The sequence below is a fragment of the Thalassophryne amazonica genome, chromosome 3 (assembly GCF_902500255.1).
Source record: "Thalassophryne amazonica chromosome 3, fThaAma1.1, whole genome shotgun sequence".
Classification (NCBI taxonomy): Eukaryota; Metazoa; Chordata; class Actinopteri; order Batrachoidiformes; family Batrachoididae; genus Thalassophryne; species Thalassophryne amazonica.
In genome coordinates, this window is record NC_047105.1 from 20,097,635 (window position 1) to 20,110,782 (window position 13,148).

The window sequence follows — 13,148 nt, forward strand, 5'->3', positions numbered from 1 at the left end:
AACCAGCGTCTGACAGGACCCAACGCTAAATAAACAGAGGGCGGTTACAGAAAACAGATTTATTTCTCCACAAGTGCTAATTACTACATAAATAAATTAACAGCCTGGCAAGGTGGAGGACGGCGCGCTCTCCTTAGCACTAAATGGATTGGAGCCCGACAGTTCTGGACCCAGGAAATCCCGCCGGCACCCCGCAGGTGGTTACTGACACGGACTGTGCCTGTGAAGGATGAGAGGTGAGGTAAGTCCACACTGTTTACACAAACACTGCTCAGAAGTACACACCATCAGCAAACACATTCAGGTTCAAATTCAGGCTCAAATTAAAGAGGCAGCTCCTCACAGCAGGTGGAGGACCATCAATCCTAATGCCACGGCGGTGAGGAGCAATTCATAAAATTGTCACGATAGTTCAAATATAGCTGCGAGCTACAATTACCTCTGAAGTGTGCTGATGGAGCGTGACCCTCACCCAACTCCAATTGTCCAGCCAAACCCCCCAACACACAACAGTTTGTCTGCTATATGATATATTTAACTGAAATTGCTGATCCAAACAACCAATGATTTATAAAGGAAGATCATGGAAATCATCAGGTGTGCCCAAACTTTTACATACCACTGTATATTCAATTCAATTCAATCTGTTTTTTATATAGCGCCAAATCACAACAAACAGTTGCCCCAAGGCGCTTTATATTGTAAGGCAAGGCCATACAATAATTATGTAAAACCCCAACGGTCAAACGGTATATGAAGAAAACTACATTTTACTATCATGTAGTGCCTAAGATATGGTCATGGATGTATTTGTCCTCTAATTTGACCTTCACCTCAGACCTGTGACCTGTGTTGTGAGAGGACAGCCTGAGTTTATCCACCATGTTTTATTGAAATTGCTCTTAAAATATCTTCAACATTTGGGAAGATATTTAAACAATAATCAGTTTTTTTTTTTTTTTTCTGTCAACCCTCCATGACCACTGATTGGAGTAAGTGAGTACAGAAAATGAATATATGATGTCACCCTGCAGTCCTTTTTGACATTCAAACTTAAAATGTGCACAGGTTAAAAAAAATTATAGTGAAGAAAACTTTGATTACAGTCTTCTCTGTTAGCTCAAGGTTTGCTCTCTAATAAGGTCTTTGATTTTCAAGTATCCTACATATTTCAAATTAAATCTGACATTTTGGAGGGTATAAGACACAAATCTGTCTAAAACCGCAGTTTTAGTGTGGGAGAGTAGGCTCCCCCTTTGAAAATTTGAATACCTGCCCCCACCCTCCACTGACACACTTACACACAATTTCAACATCTTCGCGTGTTTCTTTTTATTCTTTTACACAATACTTTTAAGTATTTGTGCGTTTTTAAGGAACTGTCTATGCATTTACACATTTTACAGCCTTTATATACATTTTAAACATGTTTTTAAAGAACTTTCTATTCTTTCACACATTTTACACCCTTTTCAAACATTTAAACATTTCTAAAGAACTTTCTATTCTATTTTTACCTATTTTCATATTTTAAACATTTAAAAATCTGTGGGTTTTTTAAATGTCTTTTGCAGAACTAACAGATTTTAACATAAATAATAAGGGATGGGTATTGATAAGATTTCATCAATGCCATTATTGATCTGATTCCTTATTGATTCCCTTATCAATATCTCCTGTGAATTTTCTGTGTACTAAAAGTAGGCTTTACAGGTTTTCTATGTCAATAACATTTTGTTGAGTCTTAAAGTAAATAAATATGAAATTGGTCACTGGATCCTTCATCTCTGGACATAAATAAAAATAAACAATCTGTAGTTTTTCTCAAACATTACCTTTCACACATTAATGGCATGACTGACGCTCCATATCTCTGAGCCAAGCTCTTGCACCGGCTGTGCTGCACGTCAACATCAATGTAATTCATAAAGAATGCAGGATGTCTTATTTCAGGAGAGGAAAAAAAGAGTTTTAGTCAATTGTAGTTTGTTTGTATTACGACATTTGGAAAGAGGTGTCATTTGATTTAAAACGGTAATTCGCTTTGAAGTCATTAATTGCGGCCGGACTCTAACTTGAAGTAGTGGAGCAATGAACTAACGAAGCAGTGGGTTGGGGCACTGCTTTGTTGGTTCAAGCTTCAAGAACAGCCACTGCAGAAGCGGTTGATTACAGGCCCATTGCAGGGTCTGCAATCAACGTAAAGAAATGATCATTTTCCCGATAAAACACCCTCAAAAACAATAGCCGTTCTGAAGGACCAATAAGGGAATCATTCAGCCTAAAGGCTATTGATGGGGGCGAGCTTCAGTTTGAAAACCACTGGTCTAAAATAAACCATGATGTACAATCCAGATCAATATATTGCTTGGCTGAAAACTTGGAGAAACTGTCAAAAATTGCTCCAAACACCACAGCCAGATTCCAGACATCATTAAAATAAATAAATAAAAGTTCTTCCTCTTGACATGCTTGCTTATTTTACCAACTTTTGTTCCGGCTCTGATTTTTGAGTCTTGTTAACAAAAGATTAGACTCATCAACTGATGCAGGTGATGAGACGATCGCATTAATGTCAGTTATAAGACTGTTACAAACGAACCAGATGTCTTTACAACTCAAAGCCAACAACAGTAGTTTAGGATTGTGACAGGACTCGACCATTTAAACCTGCGAAGATGTGTAGACTGTTAATAATGCGACTGAAGAGTCTGTAAAGGAGCCCATTAGGCCCTGTTTTATGATGCAGCGATTGCTGCCATCATCATAATCATAAGCCATATTTCTATCTTTAATGTTCTTTTAAAGTTTGGCTATATTTGAGCGGCATGAGTAGATTCTTTCTCTTAAGATGAACAGAGTTTAAGGGCAAGGTTCCTTGTGCCTCATCACTTTCTCTGCCCATTTCTGTGTCGCACAATATGCCAACACAGAACTGAATAACTGAACGAAATGAGCTCTTCCCCCTTTTTCTGTTAGCCGGGTTCTGCTTGGCATTGTTAAGAATGATGTACCTTAATTGGTTGGAAGAGTTTTTAGAAATTATACTTCCTGCAGTACATTAAATGGTGAACTCCCACAGCTCATCCCGAGGTGTTGCAGAGTGAGTCATTGGTGATATGTCCATACCTTGTGAAGGCAAATATAAGCAGACTTGAGTGGAAAAAATAACCTCTCCCTACATTATGAACCATACCTACCAAATGATACTCTGTTACATTGATACTCATGTCAGTTTAATTTTTGAATACAAAACAAAAAGAAATATAAAAAAAAACTAGATTGCATTTCTGCCCTTTTGGCTGGATGAAGATTATGCAACTTGTACTGTTGGAATGGTCCTTGTTTGAGTTTCCAGATGAATTTTTACCTCCGCCAACAAAGTAGGCTTGAGGCTGTAATTGCTGTCAAAGTTGCATCAACAAAGTATTGAGCAAAGGGTGTGAATACTTATGTACAAGTGATTTCTTAGTTTTTTTTATTACCTGTGCCAATGAAGTTGGGTGCAGGCTATGATTTTACCCCTGTTAGTTAGTTTTTTTTTTTTGTTTTTTGTTTTTTTGTGAACAGCCTGGAGTCCACAATTTTTCATGTATCATTATGAAATATTTACTGAAGATTCATATCCTGATAGGGAAGAACTGATTCAATTATCAAGGTCAAAGTCTGGAAAAATCCCTATCTTTATCATTGAACAAATTTAAAAAAATTCATAATTCTGCCAAAAAAGATCATATTTGAGACTGGTATTTAGGATGCTATCCTTTAAGAACTGACAAAGCTTGATCCAGATTACAGATTTTGTGGCCATTTAAACTTAACATTGAAAATGCAATTTAATATAAATTGTACATTATATCTTAATCAAACATGCTTCAATCACTCGAGAGCACTATTTTACTGAAACATAAGGTATTTCTTCTGAGCAGATATCTGTGGGGAGCGGGATCCAGCAGTTCACTCATATTTGAAAGTGAGGTGCAGACTGGGACACACTATCACCTGACAGAATTTGATCTGGATCTGATCCGGATTGTGGACATTTGAATTTAATATTGAAAAGCCCATTTGGTGTACAATTTGCATTATATCTCAATCAAAAGTGCCTCAGTCACTCTCATTTTTGTGTATGGATTTACCTACACCACCAAACTTGAATGGAGGTTCCAATTTTATGCCTGTTCATCCATTTTTCAGGTATCAGTCGGAAACCAAGTGCATAGCAAAGATAACCAATGTTCTGTCAAAATTATCTGAAAGAATTTAGAAACCGAAAAAATTGGAAATAACCTGACACCACAAAAAAAAACTTTGATTCAAGTGCATGAACTAAATACATATTTCTGTCATTTGATCACATCTAGTTTAGCTTATGAAATCAACACTTCTAACAGGACTTTGACCTTGGAAATTTTGTGGAATTGGAAACTAGTGTTGGCAGAATTTGCGCTCTACAGTATGAGCACGGTGGCTCTCTGGAGTTGTTTGATGAATTAAGCGGCCCTCCTATCAACTTGACTCAGCTTGGGACTCCGAGGGCGGTCGCATCTCCTTCACTCTCCCTTATCTCTGCTTTAACCTTCAAGTCCCGACTTCACCAGACTGTGAATTCCTCAAATTATATTGGATACTGGATCTATTGGACTACTATTGGATTAACCATGGAATTAATCAGCTGGTCTCTGAACCCTATTGACACCATCTTTTCTACAAGAAGGTCAGGACCGGGGGATCCTACCTGCCCAGATGGAACGTATCCTGCGGGCTATGTTCTCGACTCCTGGGGGTTGTGGCATGTTGCATGCTTTGTGCCTTTCTCCGTTGAGGACGTCGAGGATTTATTCATATTTGGTCTTATGGTAGCAGCGCTGGTACTTCCTGGCTTATGTGCTGCCCTGATCTACTAGAAAATTGGCAAGACGGCGGCATCAAGAACCACGGCCCCTCGCTTGTCTGTCATGATTAACGAGTTGGGCAAGGCAGTGCATTCTCAGACAGCGATGACTCTTGAACTCAGACGCAAATTGGATGACATCTTGGAGCAGATGCACGCCATGAAGATGAAGATTTCGGAGGCCAGGTAATATTCTTAATTCATAATCGGAAATATTCTTAATTCATAATTGGGATTTGGTTGTTCAAGTGAAGCTGTAAAAAGTGTTTTTCACTGCTCAAACCACAACATGGCAGGCTTGTCAGCCTGAAGGACAAATTGCCCTGCTGTTTTCCTCCAGAGGAATGTCTTCAGGCCTTGGTGAACATTTGGCTGTTTCTTATCTCAACTCACAAAAACAAACTGTTTCACAGGACTGAAGCATGCTCCACTCCCTCTCTCCACCCCCCTCCTACTCCCCATCACACACACCCCACTCCGGCTTCTGCTCACGTCATCCCTTCCATTCTGCGGAGGTGGCACAGTTAGAGCTGCAGCAGCCCCCCCCCCCCCCCAAGCTGATGGTGGCACAACTCAGGGTTGCTGCGAGACCTCCACCCACTTGCCTCAATTCGGATAATGGACTTCTTCAAATTTAGTGCACATAAACAATGTCAGATGTGTATGTGCTGTGTTTAATTCTGATGTGTGCCATTCTCCACTGTGAGATCAATAAAGTATATCTCATCTCATCAAATCCCCCACATTCTGAGTTTCCGTTTGAATGTGTGTTGAAAATGTAGACTTCGACCTATATACCAGTTTTTACATTTTGTTGATAGGCCCAATAAAACTTGAATCATGATAAATAATTTTCACCAGGCTTTTTCCTGAATATTATGGTAACGTGTGGAGCGGCGCATCATGCAAGATTTCATCCAACATGCACGTGAGCGGGAGTTTTCTCCCTCTTTTCTCCTCTGTGGCCAGAGCAAATACAACCCCTGGCAAAAATTATGGAATCACCGGCCTCGGAGGATGTTCATTCAGTTGTTTAATTTTGTAGAAAAAAAGCAGATCACAGACATGACACAAAACTAAAGTAATTTCAAATGGCAACTTTCTGGCTTTAAGAAACACTATAAGAAATCAGGGGAAAAAAAATTGTGGCAGTCAGTAATGGTTACTTTTTTAGACCAAGCAGAGGGAAAAAAATATGGAATCACTCAATTCTGAGGAACAAATTATGGAATCATGAAAAACAAAAGAACGCTCCAACACATCACTAGTATTTTGTTGCACCACCTCTGGCTTTTATAACAGCTTGCAGTCGCTGAGGCATGGACTTGATGAGTGACAAACAGTACTCTTCATCAGTCTGGCTCCAACTTTCTCTGATTGCTGTTGCCAGATCAGCTTTGCAGGTTGGAGCCTTGTCATGGACCATTTTCTTCAACTTCCACCAAAGATTTTCAATTGGATTAAGATCTGGACTATTTGCAGGCCATGACATTGACCCTATGTGTCTTTTTGCAAGGAATGTTTTCACAGTTTTTGCTCTATGGCAAGATGCATTATCATCTTGAAAAATGATTTCATCATCCCCAAACATCCTTTCAATTGATGGGATAAGAAAAGTGTCCAAAATATCAACGTAAACTTGTTCATTTATTGATGATGTAATGACAGCCATCTCCCCAGTGCCTTTACCTGACATGCAGCCCCATATCATCAATGACTGTGGAAATTTACATGTTCTCTTCAGGCAGTCATCTTTATAAATCTCATTGGAACGCACCAAACAAAAATTCCAGCATCATCACCTTGCCCAATGCAGATTCGAGATTCATCACTGAATATGACTTTTATCCAGTCATCCACAGTCCACGATTGCTTTTCCTTAGCCCATTGTAACCTTGTTTTTTTCTGTTTAGGTGTTAATGATGGCTTTCATTTAGCTTTTCTGTATGTAAATCCCATTTCCTTTAGGCGGTTTCTTACAGTTTGGTCACAGACGTTGACTCCAGTTTCCTCCCATTCGTTCCTCATTTGTTTTGTTGTGCATTTTCGATTTTTGAGACATATTGCTTTAAGTTTTCTGTCTTGACGCTTTGATGTCTTCCTTGGTCTACCAGTATGTTTGCCTTTAACAACCTTCCCATGTTGTTTGTATTTGGTCCAGAGTTTAGACACAGCTGACTGTGAACAACCAACATCTTTTGCAACATTGTGTGATGATTTACCCTCTTTTAGAGTTTGATAATCCTCTCCTTTGTTTCAATTGACATCTCTCGTGTTGGAGCCATGATTCATGTCAGTCCACTTGGTGCAACACATCTCCAAGGTGTGATCACTCCTTTTTAGATGCAGACTAACGAGCAGATCTGATTTGATGCAGGTGTTAGTTTTGGGGATGAAAATTTACAGGGTGATTCCATAATTTATTCCTCAGAATTGAGTGAGTCCATATTTTTTTTTCCCTCTGCTTTGTCTAAAAAAGTAACCGTTACTGACTGCCACAATTATTTTTCTTGATTTCTTAGTGTTTCATAAAGCCAGAAAGTTGCCATTTGAAATGACTTTAGTTTTGTGTCACGTCTGTGACCTACTTTTTTTCCACAGAATTAAACAACTGAATGAACATCCTCCAAGGCCGGTGATTTCATAATTTTTGCCAGGGGTTGTACAAGGGTAAAAAACATGACTTTCCCTTTGTCATTTAGTGGAAAGTGCACAACCTAAACCTAATCAAAAATGATCATCAACCCATGTGTTTGATTGCGGAGGCACTTCGTGCAGAATGCGCAAGAACATCTTCCTATTTTCTCTTCTTTGACCAAAGTGGGGAAAAACACATTACATAAGCCAATCATAACTACCACCCCCACATGGGGTGATCAACAGCCCCACATGGGGTGATCAACAGCCCCACATGGGGATATTGCTAAGGGGAAAAAAGACAAACTGAGGTGCCAATGCTGCCTCCATGCAGACAACAGGAGGAATGACAAAGTGTCAGGCTTTAGACATATCCAACACAAGACAGAGGTCTGAGTGGCACAAATAATTTGAGTGTTTTGAAAATAGTTGTATGAAAAATGCCTGAAGTATTTCCTACATTTTATTGTAAATAATTGTTCAAGGAGCCGATCTGCTCTGTGTGAGCCTGATCCCATCAGATCTCAGAAGCTAAGCACTGTGGCATCTGGTTAGTACTTGGATGGGAGACCTCTTCAGCGGAGCTGTGTGTGTGTGTTTCTCCAGGTAAAAGTGGAGTTGCGTCAGGAAGGGCATCCGGCGTAAAACTTGTGCCAAATACCAAATGCGGTTCTGGCTACATCCACTGTGGCGACCCTATACAAATGGGAACATCTGAAATGACAACACACATTGTAAATAAGTGTACAATTACAATAGTATAATTGCACATTGTACAAATGTAGCAAACAAAGTTATATATTTATATATTTTTTTGCAATTTACAATTTATGTTTGCATTCTAAATTTTGTGAAACTTTTAACAAGTCCTTGTTAGTTTGGTAATATGCATATTTTAAAATCAAGTTGGGGTCAGTTTACCAGAGTTATGGACCTTGATTAACAAAGCTAGACTCTATCAGTTTCAAGCTTGGATGCCAGCACTTGTACCAAACCAGCATTTGCCAGCAGTGCTCTCACAGCACTCTTGTTTTCCTTTATTTTCAATCCTATTTCCATTGTTGGGCACAGTTAATCCGATAACTGGTAATTATCGAAGATAATGTTTTCGTTATCAGATTATCTTTTCGGATAACTTTGAAAACCATTATCGGACTAATTATCTTCCGATAAATTTTTGTCCAATAATTTTTAGACCGTTAATGTGGTAAACAAAGCTGAACAGCTACAAACTCTTATAAAATTTAAAATCAGTTGAACACCTACCTGTTAAATGTTTGGTAGCGAATGTGTAGTTCTACCCTCTGCAAAAAGGAGAGCTGCTTCTAGAAGAAACCACTCTATCCTCTGCAGGCAAAGGAGACCTTGTCACACACACAAAAAAACTCATTTCTTTTAACCCCATACTGATACGACGGCAATATCAAAGTCACCCAGAGGCATACATTTTTAACTTATGATTCAAATTTTAAGTTATTTAAATTAACGTCATGTCTGAAGTTGTATAAAGTGAAAATATCAGATATATGTTTTAGTTTTAAAGTAATGCACTAATTTTTAAGGTTTTAGTGTGGACATGCTGTGTCCAGGTACATTATGGGTATAGGATAATCTCAGTACGTTCACAACATGAAAAATGTATTTGAGACACTCTGATTAGGCTCCACGGATAACAGCATTAAACTCTAGTGCCTAAAACTGTTGTGAATATATTCTCTGGGTTTATAGACGTTATTGTGTTTGCGTTTATTAAATTCCATGTGTTTTAAACGTAGCAGAGTAGCAGCAGACAGATTATCTGGAATTTTGTTTTGGCATGTTTTCACGGTCTCTACTGTCATCTACTGTCCAGTAGTGTTCATGAAGCTGGGCTGATATTTTCAATCACTGTACTCGGTTCCAGCTAAAACTGTACCACAGAACTGCACAGTGTAAAAGTTCAGAGCGCACGATTTATGTTCTCACACACATTGTACATTCAAAAACCACACGTCGGACTTGTGTTTTCAGAAGCAAAATGTAAACAGAAGCTTTTTTCAAACTTAATTTACAAAAACTCTCGATGGGAGACATTAAAGTTTAAAAAAAAGCAACAACAACAACAAAAAAACATTACAAGACAGATCTGTGGTGTTTGCACAGGCACAGTGCAAGAGGTGGTCGCGAGATGTTAAATGCAGCTCATTACTTCATGTATACTAAACGATGCAGGACACGCGATTAACCTGAAACTCGGTGCGATCCACAAAACTCTCACACAAATGAAAAATCAACTGAAAAAGGGCCAAAACTCGCACAGTGTCAACCCAGATTAAGTACGGAATGTGTGGGACCAGCTAGTAGATCATGGCAGTCTTCTATTTATTTTTGACACTGGTTATATCAGACAGTTATCTAATTACAACTTGTTTTTTTTGGGGGGGGGGGGGGGGGTTTAAATGCCTGTTTTTACAAATAAAAAAATGGAATATTTTACAAAAGCACATTTATCTGTAAACACCAACACGTCACATTAATGTGTAGGGTTACATAATGAATGACTCAACCAATCAGTGTTTAGTGGAGGCACATTTTACCCAGAATCCTTTGTGATCTGTCTGTGTTTGTTACAAAACTTCAGAATTAGTGCATTATTCAACATTAAAAGATATATGTTATATTTTAACTTTGTACAAATGACAGAATTTACATTAATGGAGTTATTCTGTCAGTATTCATTTTATTTATACACCAAACCATAACTCAGCATTGCTTTATTTTCGAAGACCTCTGCCTGACGCAAGCAAGATGTTCAAAGACAGAAGTGCTGGCTCATTGTTTGGGTCTGTTGTCACTTTTGATGCTACCAGAAGTGATCGTGGTGTTAAAACTCAAATTCAGCTTGTTAGTAGTTGCAAATGTACCAGAGACAATACTGGAATTTATCGATTATCTGTAACTTCCGATACGTTTTTGGGTGGTTTATCGTTTTATCTTTATCAAAGATAATGTTTCAGTTATCTGATTATCTGTCATCGAAGTTAAATTTTTGGTTATCTGTGCCCACCAGTGCCTATTTCACACACTCAATGACTGTTTCATGAGATACACCTTCCTAGGTGGAATCCACTGTTGTCTTTGCATCTGTATTAACTAGGGTTGAGCTTGATACTTGTTTCAGACAGATAAAGCATTTTTGACGAGCACGAGCATGATATGAGTAAAACTCATCAATATCTGTGCTTGTGTTGAAGGAAAATCCTGATTGGCTAACTGACTGTCTTCACGCTTTGTGATTGGCCAGTCACTCACAGCACCCACGCCTCCCTACACAGACACGTCTCTGCAGCCTCTCACGCATGCACACAGACAGGAACTGATCTGTCTCTCTTGGCCTGATTCTACCTCACGTGCTCTCTCAGTATTGCTTAGATTTTCTTCAATTTGCCTCTATTTTGGTTTGCATGATATTGAAAGTTACTTGGTGAACTTGTTTCGTACAAGACAGAGCTGAAATGGCCCGTGTTGTTGGTTACTGCCTCCACTCTGGTCAGGGTTTTTTTTTTTTTTAACTGTTTGTTTGGTCTTAGTTTGGCTGGTGATACAAAGTCAGTTGGAAAACTTTGCTCATACTGAATGAGGTGCTTTTGAGAAGAATACAGTGAGCAAGGCTGACATTTCCCTGTTTGCCATCACTGGATGTTTGCATGAATCACCAAGTTCACACAGATCATTAAAAAATAAACAGTCTTAGGAAAACCTCTCTCTTTCCCTCTCACTCAGTGTCACACACACACACACACACACACACACACACACACACACACACACACACACACACACACACACACACACACACACACACACACACACACACCTTAATCAACACTGCCCCTTTACATTCCCCTGTTTTTGTCTTGTGCATAATGGTCTTGCATACCCAAGTGCCATTGCTCACTAAAACAATATTTTACCTCCCACATGCTTATGATATGGCTCATTTAAAGATCTGGCTCTCTACTTTCTGAAGATGTGTATAAGAACCATGTGAGTGCTACACAACTTTACCTGTATGATTTCAAACATGCCTAAAAAGTTTTTATTCTCAAAAAAAAAAGCATCAAAAGCCTTTAGCTTGGACATACTTTTCAGTAGACATTCTCTACTCACTACAATTGTTGTTCATGTTGTTGGCAACAACTGTGTGAAATAGCAGGTCTCTAGTCAAAGCATTTTGCTTCTGAGAGACTTTTTGTGAGAAATAGTCCATTCGGCACAATTGGTCCAATTTTGTGCCAAGATGTGCCAAATTGCTTTACTTGCATTATATGTCGTCTTAGACCATAAACAACACATTCATGTTTTGGTAGCTACAAATTTCAATTCTAGCACTTTTTTTTAAATTTTCAAATATTCATATTTTTGCATTGTGACTATGCACTTTCTAATGCAAGTCCCTTCGGCTGCTCCCTTGTTTGCACTCGGGGTCGCCACAGCAAATCCAAGGTGGATCTGCATGTTGAATTTGCACAGGTTTTACACTGGATGACCTTCCTGACGCAACTCCACATTACATGTTGTATGTAACAACATGTAATGTGGAGTTGCACATTACATGGACAAATGTGGCAGGGAGATTTGAACCCAGAACCTTCTGAACTGAAACCAAGTGCATTAACCACTTGGCCACCACCCCTGCTGACTATGCACTTTCACTGTTCTTGTGAGTTAGTCTTTTTATTTTTCACAAATTATTTTTCGGAAGTCCAAAATTGAACAAAATAAAAATAATACAAATAAAATAATCATACAAAGTGACATCTTTTGAATAAAACCAAAATACTGTGCAAAATGGGATGATCAGTGCAAATAAGAAAATATAAGACCAAAAAACTAATTAAAAGGCACATCTACTAAATGTAAAAAGTAAGAATTGTGTGCAAAATGACACAATTAGTGCAAATGAAAAAAAAACACAAGTATATAAAAAATAAGAATAAAGGCACATCTTGACGATAAAATGTGTGGAACACTGGCAAACATTGTGCAGTACAAAGCAAGTACAAAGGCACTCAAAAACTAGATACAAAAATATATATATAAAATAATAGAAACAGAACGTGGCCTTAGAGTCCCTTGTCTTTATGCCACTGGCGGAAACAGTTTCTGGATGCGGTGAAACAGAGAGGGAGGTTTCCACATCCCTCATATCCAACAGGTGTCTTTTTGTGGCAGTGTTTGCAAATCCTTCTGCCAGCTGTGGCTGCCTGTGCTTTGAGTACATCCTGACCCTCAGTGAAATAGAATGGCATGTGTGTGGCTGCTACTGGGGTTGGAGTTGGGGTACGGCTGGTTGCTGGAGCGCTGGTTGAAGTTGAAGCACTTCCATTTTGTACAAGTTCTTCAATCAGTGCTTCTCTGAAGTGCCTCTGTGACATAGTTCTGGGATTTTTGTTGTACAGAATGAAGGCATTTACTATGGAAATGTCCAAAAAGTGGTTAAAAAAAAAAAGTGCAATACCACTTTTTGTTTCATGGAGAACTGAATAACAACTGATGAGGGCATCAGACAGATCGACTCCCCCCATGTGTTGATTGTAGTCTTTGATAGCTGCTGGAACAGCCACGTCAGCTGTTA